Raw genomic sequence first — 20381 nt, 5'->3', positions numbered from 1 at the left:
AAAACTCTTACTAGCTGGGCTTGGTAGCACACACCTGTAGTCCCAACTACTCAGGAGACTAAGTCAGGAGGACCACTTGAGCCCAGGAGTATGAAGTTGCAGTGAACTGTGATGATACCACTGTACTCTAGCCTGGGTGACAGGGAAAGACTCTGTCTCAAAACAATTAACAACAACAAAAACTCCTACAACTCAAGAATATAAAGACAATTTTTGAAATGGGCAAAGGATTTAAATAGACATTTCTCCAAAGAACATAAACAAATGGCCAAGAAGCACATGAAAAAATGTTCAACACCACCAGTCACTAAGGAAATACAAAACAAAACCTCATTGACAGCTGGGCACGGTGGCCTATGACTGTAATCCTAGCACTCTGGGAGGCCAAGGCAGGAGGATCACTTGAGGTCAGGAGTTCAAGACCAGCCTGAGCAACATAGCAAGACTCTGTCTCTACAAAATACATTATACAAAAATAAGCCGGGCATGGTAGTGTGTGTCTATAGTCCCAGCTACTTGCGAGACTGAGGCAAGTGAACTACTTGAGCCCAGGAGTTTAAGGTTGCAGGGAGCTATGATGCTGCTGCTGCACTCTAGCCCAGGCAACAGAGTGAGACCCTGTCTCAAAAAACAAAACAAAACAAAACAAAAACCTAGAATATATGAGCTGGTGAGGATGCTGAAAAACAGGAATCCTCATGCATTACTGTTGGAAATGTAAAATGGCGCAGCACTGTGGAAAACAGTTTGACATTTCCTCAGAAAGTTGAACATAGAATTACCATATGCCCAGCAATTCCACTCTTAGGTATATACTAAAAAACTGAAAACAGAAACAAACAGATATTCTTACAGGAATAATTATAGCAGCATTATTCATAATACCCAAAAGGTAGAAACAACCCCAGTGTCCATCAACTGATGAATGGATAAACAAATTGTTGTATATGTACACAGTAGAATATTATTCGGCCATAAAAAGGAACAAAGTACTGATACATGCTATAACTTAGATAAATGTCAAAAATATTATGCTAAGTGAAAGAAGTCAGACACAATAGACCAAATATTGTATGATTCCTTTTCTAAGGTTCCCTTTATATGACAAATCCATAAAGACGGAAAGCAGATTAGAGGTTATCAGAAATGAGGGGAGGACAGAATGGAGAGTGATTACTTAGTGGATATAGGGTGGTTTATGGGATGATGAAAAAGTTTTGAAACTGGTGGTTGCATAACATTGTAAATACACTAAATACCACTGAATTGTACACTTTACAGTAGTTAATTGTATTATACAAATTTCACCTCAATTTTTAAAAAAGAAAGTAATCTGGGGGGACAAAAGTATATATCCACACAAAGACTTGTACACAAATATTGACAGCACAGCTTTATTTGTATTGCCAGAAACTAGAAACAACCCAAATGTCCATCAGCAAGTGAATGGATAAACAAATTGTGGTTTGTCTATAGAATGGATTGTTACCCAGCGCTTAAAAGGAATCAACTACTAATACATGAAACAACATAAATGAATCTCAAAATAATTATGCTGAATAGAAAAAGCCGGACCACAAGTAAATAAATAAAGAGTACACACTCTATGATTCCATTTATATAACATTCTAGACAATACAAACTACTCTATAGTGATATAAAGAAGATCAGTGGCTGCCTGGAGACCACGGAGTTTGGGGGAATCATTACAAATGGGGATAAGGAAACTTGTGGGAGTGATGAATATGTTCATTATCTTGGTTGTAGTGATAGTTTCATGGGTGTATACCTATGTCAAAACTTAAATTGCATACTTTCAATATGTGTAATTTACTGTATGTCAATTATACCTCAATTAAGGTCTCTTTTTAAAAAGATAGGGAAAGGAAAACAGGGCAAATGTTCTCATGCTGGCCACTCAATAACTGATAAGATAGTATTAAAAGCAATTTTACTTTACCCGGCTGAGTGTAGAGACAACATGCAAAACTACTCAAAATAGTACATAAATTTGAATTTTTATAAATTTAAAAATACTTCTATTAATCTACATTATCATGTCAGAGATGCTCAATCTTCATTTGTTTGACTATCTTTAGTCAGTAGTGCTAAGAAACCCTCCAAATAATCCTCTAAGTCTGGCAAGTACTGCACTTAAGATGATTTGTAAATAAGCATGTAATGCACCAAGAAAGCTGCGAAAAGAAACCCTAATCAGAGGCCAGGTGCAGTGGTTCATGCCTATACTCCTAGCACTCTGGGAGGCCAAGGCGGGAGGACTGCTTGAGGTCAGGAGTTCAAGAGCAGCCTCAGCAAGAGTGAGACCCCATCTGTACTAAGAACAGAAAGAAATTAGCCAAACAACTAAAAATAGAAAAAATTAGCTGGGCGTGGTTGTGCACACCTGTAGTCCCAGCTCCTCAGGAGGCTGAGGCAGGAGGACCGCTTGAGTCCAGGAGTTTGAGGATGCTGTGAGCTGGGCTGACGCCACGGCACTCTAGCCCAGGCAACAGAGTGAGACTCTGTCTCAAAACAAAACAAAACAAAACAAACACACAAAACCCTAATAAGGTTCCTTAAAGCTGAAAATACCTGTAAACAGTATCTCAAGTGAGAAGAAATCAACATATCCATATTAATCACCTCTTAAGAAAAAATTCCCTAGTTATACATATTTACCTTATATAGATCTTCACTCAAATTTTAACTATTTCAAAACTTTTAACCTATTTTATAAAAAGTCAGGAAAACTTTAGGGTTAAAAATCCTAATCTGGATTTTTTTTTTTTACCAGAAGGTATATGGACTGTTTTAAAGACAAACCAAAATTACAATGTATTCACTAGTTGGGAAAAAGTTATAGAATTTGGGGTAAAGTTCAGTCAATCAAAACTACATTTGTGATTTTTCTTTTCTTTTTATTTTTTGAGACAGGGTCTTGTTCTGTCGCCCAGGCTGGAGTGCAGTAGCATAGCTCACTGTAGTCTTGAACTTCTGGGCTCAAGGGACACTCCCACCACCTCAGCCAGTTGCTGGGATTACAGGCATGTGCCACCACACCTGGTTTCTTTCTTTCTCTCTCTTTTTTTTTTTTAATAGATGGAGTCTTGCTATATTGTCCAGCCTGGTCTCAAACTCCTGGCCTCAAGCAATCCTCCCGCCTCAGCCTCCCAAAGTGTTGGGACTACAGGTGTGAGCCACTGTGCCCAGCTACATTCATAATATTTATAGCAAGTGAGCAATGACATTATCTAACCCAAGCTACTAGCACCTCTTACTTCAACTGCAACAGTGGGCTTTATTTTTTAATTCAGCTGAACTCAATCTTGATATACTCTGCATCTCAATTTTTTTCATCTATTAAATGGGTACAACATTACTTCCAACCCCACACGGTTGTGTGAGGATTAAGTGAGAATAAAATTATAGTACTTAGTTTGTTGTCTGGCACATAGAAAGTACTCCATAAATGTTACCTGAATAAATGCTCAGCCTCCATGAGTCCCGTACTGGAATGGCATCACATACAAGAAACAAGTCTAACCTCAAAAAAAAAAAAAAAAGGCAAGTTAAAAGCAATTTTAAATCTTAATATATCGAGACCCTCAAAGAAAATAAAATCAGATCCAATTCAAAATCCATAGCACCATCTCTTAACATCATCTTTCCCAATACCTTCTGCTCACAATGCTTCTCATAACCCCTGCACCTTCCCTGTATCCTCTATCTCCATTCCCACTCTCAATTCACAATTAAAAAAACTCTGCTGGTGGCCGGGTGCTGTGGCTCACACCTGTAATCCTAGCACTCTGGGAGGCTAAGGTGGGAGGATCCCTTAAGGTCAGGAGTTCAAGACCAGCCTGAGTGAGCAAGAGTGAGACACCCCCCCCCCCCCCGTCTCTACTAAAAATAGAAAAATTAGCCACGTGTGGTGGCACATGCCTGTAGTCTCACCTACTTGGGAGGCTGAGGCAGGAGGATCACTTGAGACCAGGAGTTTGAGGTTGCTGTGAGCTAGGTTGATGCCACAGCACTCTAGCCCAGGTGACAGAGCAAGACTCTGTCTCAAAAAAAAAAAAAAGGAAAAGTTCATGTATCACAACAAAGAGGTCTTCCCTGACCACCCCAATCTGAAGTATCCCCACCTTGCTCTGTATCACATCACCACATCTGTTTTCTTCATAGCATATATCATAATCTGCAAATATCTTATTCATATGAAAATTGTCTACCTTCCTAGACAAAAAGGTAAGCTCCTTGAGGGCAAAAATCTTGTATATCTTGTTCATATCAGTGCCTTCAATGCTAAATAATGTCTGATACATAAGAAGCACTGAAATAGTTTTCTAATTGATTCATTTGCAAAGCTAAGAAGTTACTTCCTCTGAGGTAAACCTAGCTTCTTTAAGCCAAGGTATTTAAAACTTATTTGTACAGCCAGTAAGACAGCCAAATTGTCAAAACCCTATGTTCTCTTATTCATTCTAACAATCTGCCTTGTATTCTAAGAAATCTTCCTTCCTTTATCTGAAGGTAAAACTTACAATCAGAAAATAAGATGGCAATCCTATCTGGCAACTGTTCTCTGGTTCTGTGGGGCCCAAATCTAATCTTCTCAGGCAACAGCAACTGTCAATTACTGGCTACTAGCATTGTACTGAAGAGTGCCTCACAGCCATGAACTACTTAGGCTAAATTGACCAAAGTTGCAAACACCTGTGAGACACTGCTGATAAGAGTTCTGTGAAGCACTCCAAATGCCTTAAAGATAACCTCACGGAAGTGGAAAGAAGCTGAACTCAGCCATCAGACTAGTGAAGCATCCTATAAAGCTTTAATAACGACCCTGTCACCAGAAAAACAGATACTCAGTCTAGCCTTCTAATCCGCGGAATTTAGCAACCAACATCCATCTTTTGCAATAAAATGCCACCTCTGAGTTCCTATTCCTATCAAATTATCACTGGTTTGGGCAATAGATATATCAGAAACTACATTTAACAAATCCACTTGTCTGGGACCCAAGACAATTAATTAACCTTACTTGGAGAGGCAGAATAGCCTCTAGTAAAGATCCTAACAACTGTAATACTTGGGCAAAATGAAAACGGCTATAATCTGAAAAACAGCCACATGTCACTTCCAATGGCACCTATACTGAAAAAGTGACCTTTCCCCTCCAAAATAAATAAGTTTTAAAAGTACCTGAATCGGCCAGGCGTGGTGGCTCACGCCTGTAATCCTAGCACTCTGGGAGGCCGAGGTGGGTGGATCGCTCGAGGTCAGGAGTTCGAGACCAGCCTGAGCAAGAGCGAGACCTCCATCTCTACTAAAAAGTAGAAACAAATTATCTGGCCAACTAAAAATACATATGGAAAAAATTAGCCGGGCATGGTGGCGCATGCCTGTAGTCCCAGCTACTCGGGAGGCTGAGGCAGTAGGATCGCTTAAGCCCAGGAGATTGAGGTTGCTTTGAGCTAGGCTGATGCCATGGCACTCACTCTAGCCTGGGCAACAAAGCGAGACTCTGTCTCGAAAAAAATAAAAATAAAAAAATAAAAGTACCTGAATCATGAACAATGACTCTTATTTTTCTCTAAAATAAAGGCTATGACAGCTACACTAATGAGATGCCAAATAAATGCAGGGCAAGGGGCTCATTGTGCTGACACTGTCACCTCACCCAGGATTTCTGATGATTCATCCCGATGGGCTGACAAGTCACTGACATCTGAGCCTTGCCCCAATTCTCATTTTTTTCACATACAAAAGCACTGTTTACTCAAGACAACAACAATCCAGATACCTTCTGCTGTGGAGCCTTTCCCTTCCTGACTTCATGGAAGGAGCACCTGGCAAAAAAAGTTATTTCAGGCCAATATTAGCAACTGGGGATGACTAACAAGCCATGGAAGGGCTGGGAACAGAGCCCATAAAAGGACCACAGTGTTAACTCTCAGCAATTACCAACTTTAAGAAAAGATCAAAATCACCTGGGGAAGAAACTGATCTTTTCAGCATTAACAGATATTTAGTATTATTATGGTAATTCAAAAAACAGTTGCAAAGTCAGGACCTGATAATATCAGTCCCTGGCCACACCAAGTAATCACAGAAGACATCCTTTAACCCAATAAGCTTTGTTCTAACATGAACTTCAAAAAGAGGCAGGCGCTGTGTCTCGTGCCTGTAATCCTAGTACTTTGGGATGCCGAGATGGGAGTATCACTGAATCCAGGAGTTGGAGACCAGCCTGGGCAACATAGTGAGACCCCATCTCTACAAAAAAAATAAAAACTTAGCCAGGCGTGGTGGCATATGCCTGTAGTCCCAGCTATTCTGGAGTCTGAGGCAAGAGGATCAAAGAGCCCAGGAGTTTGAGGTTGCAGTAAGCTATGATCATGCCACTGCAACCCAGCCTGGATGACAGAGAGAGACCTTGTCTCTTAAAACAAAAAGACAAGTCAAGGTGGTAAAAACAAAAAGCACCCATTTCATTTGAAAGGAAGTTAAAAAAGAAAGGGAAAGGGAAAAAGAAAAACAAGGAAGGAAAAACCATGCCCACTTTTTACATCACCATAATTATTTAATATGGCCACAATTATTTATAGGAACTGGTGTCAAGAAGTGGAGGTTGTTTCCCCATCTCTTAAATATGACTTGTCCTTATGACTTGCTTTGACCAATAGCGTGCAGCATGAATGACACTGCAAATTCTGAGCCCAGGCCTCAAGAAGCCTTGCAACTTCCACTCTCACCTTCTTGGAACCCAGCCATCACAAAATGAAGCCAAGCCAACCTGCAGGAGAGGCCACAGCAACTTAGCTGATAGCTTTAGCCCAAGGCTATCCAGGTTTGACCTGCCCCTAGCTAACGTACCAGCTGGCCACAAACACATGCGTGAGCCCAGCCAATACTATGTGGAATAGAGGCAAGCTGTGCTGGATGAGCCTTGTCCAAATTGCCAACCCACTTAAATCCTAAGCAAATAAATAGAGTTGACCCTTGAACAAGACTAATTTAATCTGCATGGGTCCACTTATGCATAGCTTTTTTTCAACCAAACATGGATGGAAAATACAGTATTCTTGGGATGCAAAACCCCCCTAAAGAGAGGGCCAACTTCCCTACACACAAGTTCCACAGGGCTGACTGGAGGACTTGAGTATGTACAGATCTGGTTATATGAGGGCAGTCCTGGAACCAATCCTCCAGCATACTGAGGAACAACTGTGGTTGCTTTAAACCATTAATTTTTGGCGTGGTTTGTTTCACAGCAATAGATAACAGAAACACCCACAATCAACTGCACCTAATTCAAAACATCAATAGTGACCCACTCAAAACCAGCATGTGCATTCCCAACATATAAGGTAATTAGAATCTGTAAAGAACAATATACAGGACTAACTTTCATTGATAAGACATATACCAGGGAATTCCAACAAAATGCTCAGGTTTATCAATTCGTTCCTGTGTCTATTGCATGTGTAAATACCCACAGAAGATATGTGCAAATATATGTAGCCAATGAAGAACTCATATGCAAAATACATAAAGAATTTCTACCAATCAATAAAAGAAAAGCAACCCAATTTTTAAAATGTACAAAAAAACACTTCACACAAGAGGATACTAAAAAACTAATAATTATATGAAAAAATGAGTCAACATCAATAATCATTAGGGAGATGCAAATTAAAACCACAAAAAAACCCACTACACCCTCAACAGATTAGCTAAAATTAAAAGGACTAATAACACTAAGCGCAGTCAAACTTGTAGCACAACCAGAATTCTTATACATTGCTGGCAAGAGAATAAATTAACTAACACAATTACTTTGGAAAACTGGCAGTGCCTGCTAAAGCTAAACATACATACAGCCTATGACCTAGTAATTCCACTCATGGGTATATAACCAATAGAAATAACTGCTTGTGTTTGTGAAAAGACATGTACAAGATTGTTCATAGCAAAAATCATTTTATAAAAAAGACATCTACACCTGAATGTTTATCGCAGCACAATTCACAGTTGCAAAGATAAGGAATCAACCTAAGCACCCATCAATTCATGAGTGGATAAAGAAAATGTGGTGTGTGTGTATGTATACATACATACACACACACATATACATACACACACACATACACACACACACCATGGAGTACTACTTAGCCATAAAAAGGAATGAAATGATGTCTTTTGCAACAACTTGGATGGAATTGGAGTCCATTATCCTAAGTGAAGTATCTCAGGACTGGAAAAATAACCCATGTTCTCACTAATAAGTGGGAGCTATAATAAATAATGGATACACATGGGCAAAAAGAAACATGAAACACACTGGAAACTAAGAAAGGGGAAATGGAAGGAGGGGTGAGTGATAAAAACTTCGATATCGGATACAATGAACACTGTCCAGATGATTGGCACACTGAAAGCCCTGATGTCAGCATTATACAGTGTATTCATATTAAAAAAACACTTGTACTCCCCTTAATATTTTGAAATTTAAAAAAATTTCCATAGCAGTACTATTCATAATAGTCCAAAACTGGAAATGACTCAATAAAAAATTATGGCATGGTCAGAAAATAAAATATTACACAGCAATGATAAAGAATAAATCACTGCTATACGCAACTACATTCATGAATCTCAAAGACAATGTTGATCAAAAAGAAGACGTGAGAGTATATATGGTTCTATCATTATGAAATTCAAAAACAAGTAAAAAAACAAGCAAGCTACAGAGGACCAGGCATGGTGGCTCACGCCTGTAATCCCAGCACTATTCTCAAATAACACTAAGATGTTATTTGCCTTTTCACCATATTTTCAAAAGCAATGGTAGGTAAAACTGCTAGTGCTTTCATATAAAAAAAGCAAGAACACTAAACTGTACTATTAATACTGTATTCTTTGCCCCCTCACACTTGTAGTTGAAAAAGGAAATGATAGGATCTCATTAGGGCCAGGTTACAAAAAAAGAGAGAGAAAAAAGAAATTATAAATTTCATTTAAGAATGTCCTTGAGGCAGTAAAAAGTAATAATTTTATTAAATTTCCACCCTTGAGTACATGATTTTTTAATACCTTAAGTGAGAAAACGGTAAGTATAAAGTACTTCTGTTGCATACCAAAGTACAACTGTCTTGAAAAGCACTTGTGCAGCTGAGCTATGAGCTGCACCACTTGTTTTTTTCATGGAATACTATTATTACTTGAGTAAACAACTGAATGGCAAACTATGGCTATTCAGACTTGGGTATTTGGCAATATTTTTCACAGAAATGAACAAAATAAGCCTGTTACCTCAAAGAAAATAATGATATTTATCGCCAATGATAAAATTCGAGCTAAGTGAAAATCAGAATTTTGAAAAATGTATTCGTTACTGTGAGCTTGACAGCTATTCAATACTTAAAGACTTTCCTGATGGTGGCGATATTAACAAATGTGATTTTTTTATATCATATAATGAAATGTGTCAAACATTTGGGAGGTCCGCATTACTCAGTGAAGCAATGTTTTCCAATTGACCAATTCATGTTTTCAAATCATACATGGGTAAAAGATCCATTCAATATACATGACAAATAAATGGATTTTACTGTTGTCCAATACAAAAGTTCATTAGTATGGTTTCACATGCCATATTGCAACTAACCTTTAAGAAATTATCACTTGAACGAAGAGAGATCGGAGGGACAGATAGGAAGATGTAGCCTCTTATTTTGCCAGTGTAGAGCAGATACCACACTTTCCTTAATAGCAGGAGAGCCAGATTAAGAGCTTTAAAGGTCTTAAACTACAAAAACATTATGGTGTCCCCATCCTCCACCTTATGTAATTCAAAATAAAAGCAATACTAAACTGTAAAATAAGTATAACAAAGTCCAATAAAGTTTTTACTTTTTCTTATTAAAAAATATTACCACTTGTTAAGAATATCCATAATTACACAAAGAAGATATTAAAAAATTCTTCCCTTATCCAACAACCTATTTCTGAGGTTGGATTTTCTTTCATATACTTCAACCAAAATGGCATATCACAACAGACTGAATGCAGATGCTGATATAAGAATCCAGTTGTTTTCTATGAAGTCAGACATTATACAGATTTGCAAAAATATAAAACAATGTCCACTTCCCTTCTCATTAAATCTTTTAAAAATATTTCCATTAAAAATGTGTTTTATATATTAAGTTTGTTTAGTGAATTAATATTTAAACTATTTTCTTAGTTTTAATTTATAGTAGAATTAAATATTGATAAATCTAACACACATATATAACAGTTCTTTGAGATCTATAAAAGTTTTTTAAAACGTAAAGAGGTAAGAGACAAAAAGTTTGAGGGCTACTAATCTAGAACTTCTGCCTCCCCTGTTCTTCAAGGTGCTTTCTGCTCCTCCACAAAGCCTTCCCTGACAGCTTAGGTAAAGTTAATCTGCTACAGTTATTTCCTTACAGTGGAGAGCAAAGACTACATTCTTTCACAGGCACTTAATTAATGGTGTATTGCAGGAGTGGGGAACCTTTTCATGTCAGAAGGCTGTACTAATTTAGCTGTAATCAAATAAGGCTGGATTCAAGAAACTTCAATTTGATATACTTAAAAATGTACATTATTTTGTAAAAATCCAACTACCACGTACTTAATAATTTCAAAAAATGAAAACTATGTGTTAATTTTAAAGTTAACTAAACCTTTAATGACTTTGTGTCTGCTTTTTGTTGGAAAACATTTGAATATTTGGTTGTAGCATGGAGGTCCACAGTTTCAGTTGATCCTCCAGAGCTGCCGTCCCCAATCCCTGGGCCTCAGCTCAGTACCAGTCTGTTAGGAACCAGGCCACGCACCACCACCTGAACTCCGCTTCCCCTGTCCCCCCCACTTCTGTCCATGGAAAAATTGTCTTCCATGAAACTTAGGAACCTGGCCACACAGCAGGAGGTGAGCAGTGGGCAGTGAGTAAACCCTCATCTGTATTTACAGGCGCTCCCCACTGCTCACATCACCCTCCCTCCCAGACCCCCCCCCTTGGAAAAATTGTCTTCCATGAAACCAGTCCCTGGTGCCAACAACGTTGGAGACCGCTGCTCTGGAGGGTATCAGTCATTTGTGACCTTAAGAGTATCTTGATGTGGGTTAGGTAGGAGAATGTAGATTTGCAGCAATAAGTGGTTGAAGAGCAAGAAAGCATTTTGGGGGCATGTTCCCAAAGGTGTGGGTATTCTGCATTTTTCCCTGTTTCAACTGGATCTTTCTTAGCATCAAACAATGACTTTAAAATGTCATCTACTGAGAGCTCAATCAATTCCATCTGTACTTCTTTAGGTGCCTTAGTGATATCAACTAGGTGAGGCTGAGATGCCAAGTTGAGTGTGATGTCATGATTCTCACAATGAAAGTGAACCTTTCATTGTATTCTGCAATTAATAGGGCTATAACAGCTGTGTATTCTTCAGATGAGTCACATATATCATCCTGTTCAGTGACCTTTGCTAACTGGGGAAGATGTTCATCTGAAATTTCCTTTTGAAGAAGTGTTTTGAAAAAAAGATAGCTTGTTTTGAATTGCTTGGCTTTTTTTTTTGCCACATATCACATATATAGGCCTAGTTTTACCTTGTAAAGAAATATACAAGCCATTTTGCTTTGACATGATACCACAAAGAAATGGCACGTTCCTATAGCAATCTTCTTTCAGTAATTCACATTGCTGATTCCGTTCTACATGCAGTTTAACTATCTGTTCTTGCAGAGATAAAATTTTGACTAACACCTACCCCTGGGATAGCCAATGCACTTTAGAATGATACTGCAAATCCACACTGAATACCTCATCATTCAACTTGAGCATGTTATGAAACTGATGATGCCATGTTGCATTTGCAGGAATGTAGTTAACAATACTTATAACTTGTTGCAAAGTATCACTTAAAATAGTAGCTTTAGCACAGATTTTCCTGATGTAAGATACAATGAGAAGAAATGAGAGCATCTGGATCTGTTAATACTTTTTTTATCTGTGCAATAAACCCTTCATGTTTTCCTGTCATGGACGGTATACCATCTCTACATACACTCACTGAATTTACCAAATTCAGACCAACCTCACAACGTTTATCTTGAACGTTGCTGAGGATATCTGTTCCCTGTGTTCTGTTCACAAGAGTGCCCAGAGTGAGTAACTCTTTGTAGCAAAGAAAATCTTCTGTTATGACCCAAATGAAGTATAAAACCTGTACCAAGTCAATAGTATCAGTTGACTCATCCAAAGTGATGTAATAATACATATTTTCTTTTTGAAGTAGTGCATGAAATTGGTCTGTTAAGTTGAAGGCTCATTCAGACCTCCAGTCAGTTGAGGTTCTCCTTGAAAGAGGCAGTTGTTTGTACTTTGAAACATTATTGGGGTCTAAGCATCCTACAACTTTGACAATGCATTCTTTCACAATTTCTGTATCACTGAATGGCTACCCTGTTTTCCCCCAGTGTATAAGCTACTTTATAAGCTGCTTCAGTGGCGTTATTTCCAGGTCTTGTTGCTGCTTGAAAGAATTGTCTCTGCTTTTGCTTTTCATCTTTTAATTTCTGCAATACAACCTTTAGCACCTCTCCCTCTAATTTAAAATATTTATGGTTCTTATGAGTATTATCATGCTGATGAGCACTGAATTTCTTCAATGTTGATTTTGCAGTATCACCAAGCAAGCAAATCATCTTATCTTTAGCAGAAACAAGACTTTTTCCTTTTTTTTTTCAGAAGCAATATTTTAAAAATTATTTAAAAATCTGTCTTATTCCTTCAGCATTCTCTTGGTCTTCTTTGACATGATGGGCTGTTTGTGTAAGCAGAGAGAATTAAAAAATACTGTCGAGCTGAGCAACTATTCACAAATACCACTTCAAACAGAAGCACTGTGCACTGTCCTCAAAAGCTGTTAACAGACTGGCGTATTAGACCTCCATAAATTCTCGCCAACCAGCCTCTTTCAGTAATGGCACCAGTCAGGCAGGGGAAGTTAGAACTAAATCATGAGCGTAGCAGCCATCAATTTAGCCCTTATGGCTTACTAATTTTCTAAATGTGCCTGTCAATCTTGGGGGGATTATTTAGTTGAAACTTATTCTTTGGTATTTTAAATGTTCATTTTAAAAATAATATGAAAGACAAAAATGTATTAATAAAAATAAAAAGATTTGTTCTGTAAAATTTGGATTCAGTCAAATGGCCCCACTTAAGGACCTAGAAGTCCACACATATGGCTTAAGGCCACAGGTTCCCCACCCCTGGTGTATTGAATAAACAAGGCTAAAATGTAATCTAATGCTGAGTGCTCCACTATAAATACTCATTGATGAAGTTAATATCTCACATTGGTTATTTTGTATATATCCACCACCCAAATCCTCTCTCTCAAAATTTGAAGCAACTGCTGGTAAGAATGTAAATTGGCTATATCTTCGGAAGGCAATTTTACAATATCTTAAAAAATTACAAAAGTACACAACCTTTAGAATTTTTTCTTTTCTTCTTAGTAGAGAAGGGGTCTCAGTATATTGCTCAGGCTGGTCTCAAACTCCTGGTTTCAAGCAATCCTCCCACCTCTGCCTCTCAAAGTACTAGAATTACAAGCATGAGCCACTGCGCCTGGCACAGAAATTTATCTTTATCCCAGGGTAGAGTGCAGTGGCATCATCATAGCTCACTATAACTTCAAATTCCTGGGCTCAAGCAATCCTCTCTCACCTCAGCCTCGCGAGTAGCTGGGGCTATAGGCCCACGCCACCACGCCCAGCTAATTTTTCTATATTTTGTAGACACAGGGTCTTGCTCTTGCTCAGGTTGGTCTTGAACTCCTGGCCTCAAGTGATCCTCCTGCCTCAGACTCCCAAAATGCTAGGATTACAGGCATGAGCCACCATGCCTGGCCAGGTATTTATTTGAATAGATATTATCCCAAATATTCAAAGTCACTTATATACAAGGTTATTAATGCAGTACTGTTTATAATTGCAAACAACTAGGGAAGAAAATCAAAATGCCCTTTAATAAGAGAGTGATGAGCAGTGCATACATATTCTATAACATCCTGCAGGAATAAAATAAAGAAATTCTTGATGTACTTAAAAGTTATATTGCTAAGTACAAAAAGCAAGATGCAGAATCATTTTTATAAAATGGGGAGAAGAATATGTACATGTTTGCATATATATATTTTTATGCTTATAAATGCATAAGATGCACAAAAACTGGTAATATTAATTGCCTCTGGAGAGAGGTATAGGAATTGACTGGTTTGGGAGTATAGGAGTAGAAAGGAAACTTTATATTTTTTAAAACCCTTAGAATTATGAACCATTTAAATGTAATACCAATTCAAAAAGTAAATCCAAAAATATGTAAGAATTCTCATTTCACATAAGGAATAACTTCTCGTGTCTTTTTTTCTATAGCCTCAAAAAGTATCTATCCCATGTGCTTACTTTGGCAGCACATATACTAAAAAAAATTCATCTCTAATTTTTAACTGTAGGACCAGTGTTACCTAAACAAGGTATCTATAAAATATATGAGTCAAAGAAACCTACTATGCTCAGACAGGGACATTACTAAAAAAAAAATAAAAAAATAAAAAAAAAAACCACCATACCCACTATGAAGCCTTTGAATTGATTGGTAAGTAGTGAGTGGTATACTAGTGATTCTGGGGTAGAGTCGGGATCTTCACCTTTTATTTTCAGAATGCTGTCTCTATTTTAAAAAGGAAAAAAAAGAGCTAGGCATGGTAGCACACGTCTGTAGTCCCTATTTGGGATGCTGAGGAGAAAAGATTGTTTGAGACCAGGAGTTCAAGTGCAGCCTAAGCAACATAGCAGACCCCCATTTCTTCAAACAAACAAACAAACAAACAAACAAAATTATTTCAAAGGCTTGTCCACTGAAAACTCCAAAAAACGATGACCAGAGACCAGCCCACTAAGCAAATGAATACCTCATGCAACCAGACACCATTTTCTCGGAAAAGGAACCAGGATTTGGGGGGTAATGGCTGATCCATATCTCAGGATGGAAATGTAAAAGATGATCTCAGAACATCACGTCAGACCAGAAAGCAAGGAAGTTATCAAAGACTAACTTAAAGAGGTTCCCAGTTGCCAAAGATGAAACAATGAGACATTAATAAGAATAAGACTGAAACCTGCTGAAACGCGTTAAATATGCTCAATTGAAGAATTCATGACAATTTTTTAAAAGAAAATTAGAGGATGTTAGTGAACAAACTCATTATTTTGAAAATGGTAACAACTGTTAATTAAAAGAAAGACTTGGGCCGGGCGCGGTGGCTCATGCCTGTAATCCTAGCACTCTGGGAGGCCGAGGCAGGCAGACTGTTTGAACTCAGGAGTTCAAGACCAGCCTGAGCAAGAGCGAGACCCCGTCTCTACTAAAAAATAGAAAGAAATTAGCTGGACAACTAAAAATATATAGAAAAAATTAAGCCGGGCATGGTGGCGCATGCCTGTAGTCCCAGCTACTTGGGAAGCTGAGGCAGAAGGATTGCTTGAGCCCAGGAGCCAGGGCGGCAGGGTGGGACTCTGCCTCAAAATAAAAAAGGAAAGACTTGAGCATTGTCTTGCCTTTCTTGTACAAATGTACCTCAGAGTAACCAAATAGGCAATGAGGGGAAGTATCTCTTTATAAAAGTATTGCAGCTCAAAAAAAAATTAAGTAATCTCTAATGAAGTTCAATGAAGTAAGGGATCTAGACAATGATCATCAATGGCTGCTGACATCATAAAAAGGAGACTAATAGACATCACATGTCTCCTGATGGAAGTACACAACACCACATAAAATATTCTAGCCAAAAACATTGAATCAGAACCAGATCAAGTCTCCAGATATAACTGCCAATTTGAAGGAAATATGGGGGACAGAGAAACATGTTAAATGACACCATAATGATGTCAATCAGAAAATCCAGCCAACTGTGGAAAACTCTACTGAAGAAATGATCCAGTTTCTTCAAAGAAAAACGAGGGAAGAGAAATCTTTTACATTAAGAGATGTTGAATTGAAAAAAAAAAAAAAGAGAGAGAGAGATGTTGGCTGAGAGCAGTAGCTCATGCCTCTAATCCTAGCACTCTGGGAGGCCATGGCAGGAAGATCGCTTGAGCTCAGGAGGGCAAGAGCCAGACCCCTGTCTCTACAACAAATAGAAAAATTAGCCAGGCATGGTGGTGCTTGCCTGTAGTCCCAGCTACTTGGGAGGCTGAGGCAGGGGGATCACTTGAGCCCATGTGTTTGAGGTTGCAGTGAGCTATGATGACACCCCTGCACTCTAGGCTGGGCAACAGAGTGAGAACCTGTCTCAAAAAAAAAAAAAAAGAGAGAGAGAGAGATGTTGAAGATCTATTGACCAACTACCATCAAATTTATTTGGATCCTATTTTAAACATATGAGCTGCTAAAAAAAAAAAATAGGACATAATCAGGGAAACATGAAAACTAGATTTTTGGTTTGTTGTGTTTTGGGAGTTTTTGAGGGTGTGTGTGTGTGTGTGTGTGTGTGTGTGTGAGATAGAGATTCATTCTGTCGCCCAGGCTGGAGTGCAGTTGCATGATCATAGCTCACTGCAGCCTTGAACTCCTGGGCTCAGACAATCCTCCTGCCTTATTCTACCAAGTAGCTGGGACTACAGGCACGCAACACCACATCCAGCTGATTTTTTTACTTTTTTGTAGAGACCAGGATTTGCTTTTGTTCAGGCTGGTCTCAAACTCCTGGCCTCAAACAATCCTCCCACCTCAGCTTCTCAAAGTGCTGGGATTACAGGCATGAGCCACCGTGCCCAGCCCCACCGTGCCCAGCCTTACAGTAAAGTCCTTTAACACACACAAAAGCCCCTAACCCTAGAATGATGCTAAGCCTCCTACTGGTCCCAAGTACCTTATCTGACACTCAAGTTGTCTTGAAAAACACTGGGACCTATGGAAAAATGCAATATTCTTCCTTGTCACCCCAAGAGCCACTCTGTACTAAAATTAAGTTTTTACTCTAGTAAAAGCATACAATATTGTCTTCTTCAAATTTTACAAGGGTCCCTTTTGTGACATCAAATTCTAAGTCTCTAGCAAGTTAAGTCAGGCTAATAAGTACCAGCTTTTCCTCCTTCCAGAGTTCAAACGGGCATATTTATACTCTGTCACAGAAACAGAATTATATATTAGATTTAAATAAAAATCTGGTTAGCTAACTGATTAAATGATAAGTACCATGAAGTTATTTCATAAAAATTTCAGCTGTAATACAAAGAAATTACCCAAACGAAAAGTCACAAAGCCCACAAAACAAAGAACCCACTAGCTAACTGGAGACCAATCAAGACCAGTGGAGAACAAGTCTACTGAAATACACGTTTTAGAGATGATTTATAGCCCCTTTATCCCTCTTGTAAAAGAAATTGTTAAAAATAAGTGTTTTTTCTCTAATTACAAAAGAAATACCTGTTCTTTATAAATAGAGACAAGCAAAAAGAAAACAAAAAAATTATCCCATAATCTCCTTCCTAACCTTTTGTCTTAGTAAGTCATCTGAAGGCAGCTCATTCTCCAACGTCCCTCTCTTCTAAAACTGTCACAGCAGGACGGAAAGGAAAGGGAGAAAAAGCACATAGGCTTAATTCAATGACAGTAATATGCAGATTTGACTTTCAATTTTTTTACATTTTACCGATTGTATAAATCCAGGGTCAGAATAACAAACCATACATTCCATTTTTATGGATTCTTCTTGTTGGTGAATAATTTTTTTTTATTTTTTCTAATTCTCTAAAATTTCTTGCTATAGTAGCAACATGGTCATACTTTTCCAATTACCAAATCAGGTAGTAAACACATCATATTCACTCTGTATATAAAATCTTACTCTATTTTTATCTTAAATTAGTTACTCTAAGTAACCATTCCATCTATCTGCCATTTTTTGTATTCAGGTCCTACCCAGCTATAGCAATAGATCTTCACATTTCATAGACAGCTGAATATACATGGAATAACTAAGTTTCTCCTTAAAATATCCTACATAAACTCTAGTCTGAATTCACCCACATACAAAACAATTCCAACATCATACAATTTTCTCATAAGCACCCAGAGTAAGGCTCACATGATGACTAGCTCAGATGTATTGCCTCATCCATCCAAGTGAAGTGTTAAGAATTGTATTTATATCTGGGCCTGATAAATTTCACATAAAAGACAAGGAAAATAAAATAAAATAAAAACTGTATTCATCAAGTACATTTTGGAAAGGACATGGACATCCTCTAGCAATCCCCTTAGTAGGGAAAAAAATTATCTTTCTCCACCTTGACCCTAGGCTCTAACAAAGTTTCAGCATAGTCAAATAAATAGTCAAATAAAATTCTCAGAACAGTTCTGACTTTTCACTGGACTCTGTATGTTAATTAAGCAGTTTGGGTGACAGTGAAAAAATTAATTTGGCACCTTTGTTCTTCCTGACTCTGAAAAGCTGAATAATGTCTGTCTTAACTATTAAAATCTCCACAGATTTCAATTCTACAGGAGCTCTACATGGTTCTAAATTTAGCCAAGAAAAAGAAATAGTTGGAAGGCATACAATTCACTCTAATATCTGCACCTTTATGTTACCAGGCAGCTCATTTCTTAAGTAATCTTAGAGGAGTCACTAATCCACATAATTAACTGATAGGTTAGTAATGCTGTTAATTAAAGCACTAACTATGATTTCTAGGAATGACTACCGTCCCCCCTCTAAAATACAATCTGTATTTCCTCCAGAGGGTTAATATGAAGTATTTTAAATATTTCAACAGAACCTATTTTATTTTTAATTTTTTTTAGAAATGGGGTCTTGCTCTGTCACCCAGGCGGGGGAGTAGTGGCTCACTGCAGCCTCAAACTCCTGGGCTCAAGCCATCCTCCCACCTCGGCCTCCTCAGTAACTAGGACTACAGGCACATGCCACCATGCCTGGCTACACAGAACATGTTAATAGCACATCATCACCTTCCTTATAGCTTATTTACAAGCTTTAACATCAAAGGAATATATAGATAGGTTTAATTGGTTTTATCTTCAGTGCAAAATACTTTTATGCACTAAAATGACATGACTTGTTTCATGAACAGTCCCAGAGCAGTACATTCTCAAGCTGTTGGAGCAGGGGTGAGGAATCTGTGGCCTTCTAGGTCCTTAAATGAAGCCATTTGACTGAAACCAAATTTTACAGAACAAATCCTTTTACTTTTATTAATACATTTTTTCATCTTTTATATTATTTTTAAAATGAACATATTTAAAATACCAAAGAATAAATTTCAACTAAATAATCCTCCCAAGATTGACCAGCACAATTAGAACATTAGTAATCTTTAAGTGCTAAATTGATGGCTGCTACGCTCATGATTAGTTCTAACTTCCCTAGCATGACTGGCGCCACTATCACCGCTTGGCAAGAGTTTATGGAGGTCGAACACCCCAGGCTGTTATCAGCTTTTGACACGGTGCACTGTGTTTCTGATTGAAGTGGAAATTTGTGAATAGTTGCACAGCTCCACAGTATTTTTTAATTCTGCCTGCTGGCGGAGTGTGGTGGCTCAGGCCTGTAATCTTAGCACTCTGGGAGGCTGAGGCCAGAGGATTGCTTGAGTTCAGGAGGTCAAGACCAGCCTCAGCAAGAGGAAGACCCCATCTCTACTAAAAAGAGAAAGAAATTAGTTGGACAACTAAACATAGAAAAAAATAGCCAGGCATGGTGGCACACGCCTGTAGTCCAAGCTACTCAGGAGGCTGAGGCAGGAGGATCGCTTGAGCCTAGGAGTTTGAGGTTGCTATGAGCTAGGCTAACCCCATCGCACTCTAGCCCCAGCAACAAAGCAAGACTCTGTCTCATAAAAAAAAAAAAAAATTCTGTCTGCTTACACAAGTAGCCCATAACATCAAAGAAGACCAAGAGAACACTGAAGGAAGAAAACAGATTTCTTAATGATTTTTAAAATCTTGTTTCTGCTAAAGATAAGACAATTTGCTTGTTTAATTCAATGTTCATCAGCATTATCAATACTGATAAGGACCACAAATATTTTAAATTAGAGGGAGAGGTGCTAAAGGTTGTATTGCAGAAATTAAAAGATGAAAAGCAAAAGCAGAGACAATTCTTTCAAGCAGCAACAAGACCTGGAAATAACGCCACTGAAGCAGCTTATAAAGTAGCTTATACACTGGGGGAAAACAGGGTAGCCATTCAGTGATACAGAAATTGTGAAAGAATGCATTGTCAAAGTTGTAGGATGCTTAGACCCCAATAATG

General features: G+C 38.1%; 1 protein-coding gene across 18 annotated transcripts in view; it reads right to left on the bottom strand.

Moving 5' to 3' along the window:
- Nucleotides 1-20381, bottom strand: part of R3HDM2 (R3H domain containing 2) — a 137497-nt gene that overhangs the window by 102014 nt on the left and 15102 nt on the right. For 17 of the 18 annotated variants that reach the window (XM_045553542.1, XM_045553551.1, XM_045553546.1 and 14 more), the window contains exon 2: nucleotides 3477-3539. The gene's annotated coding sequence lies outside the window, so the exon portion shown is untranslated. Of the gene's footprint in view, nucleotides 1-3476; nucleotides 3545-20381 lie in introns of all 18 variants that reach the window. The other variant, XM_045553543.1, reaches the window with a different exon arrangement.

The sequence above is a fragment of the Lemur catta genome, chromosome 6 (genome assembly GCF_020740605.2).
Source record: "Lemur catta isolate mLemCat1 chromosome 6, mLemCat1.pri, whole genome shotgun sequence".
Classification (NCBI taxonomy): domain Eukaryota; kingdom Metazoa; phylum Chordata; class Mammalia; order Primates; family Lemuridae; genus Lemur; species Lemur catta.
The sequence above is the reverse complement of the archived record's forward strand: the minus strand, read 5'-3'. Positions and strand labels throughout refer to the sequence as shown.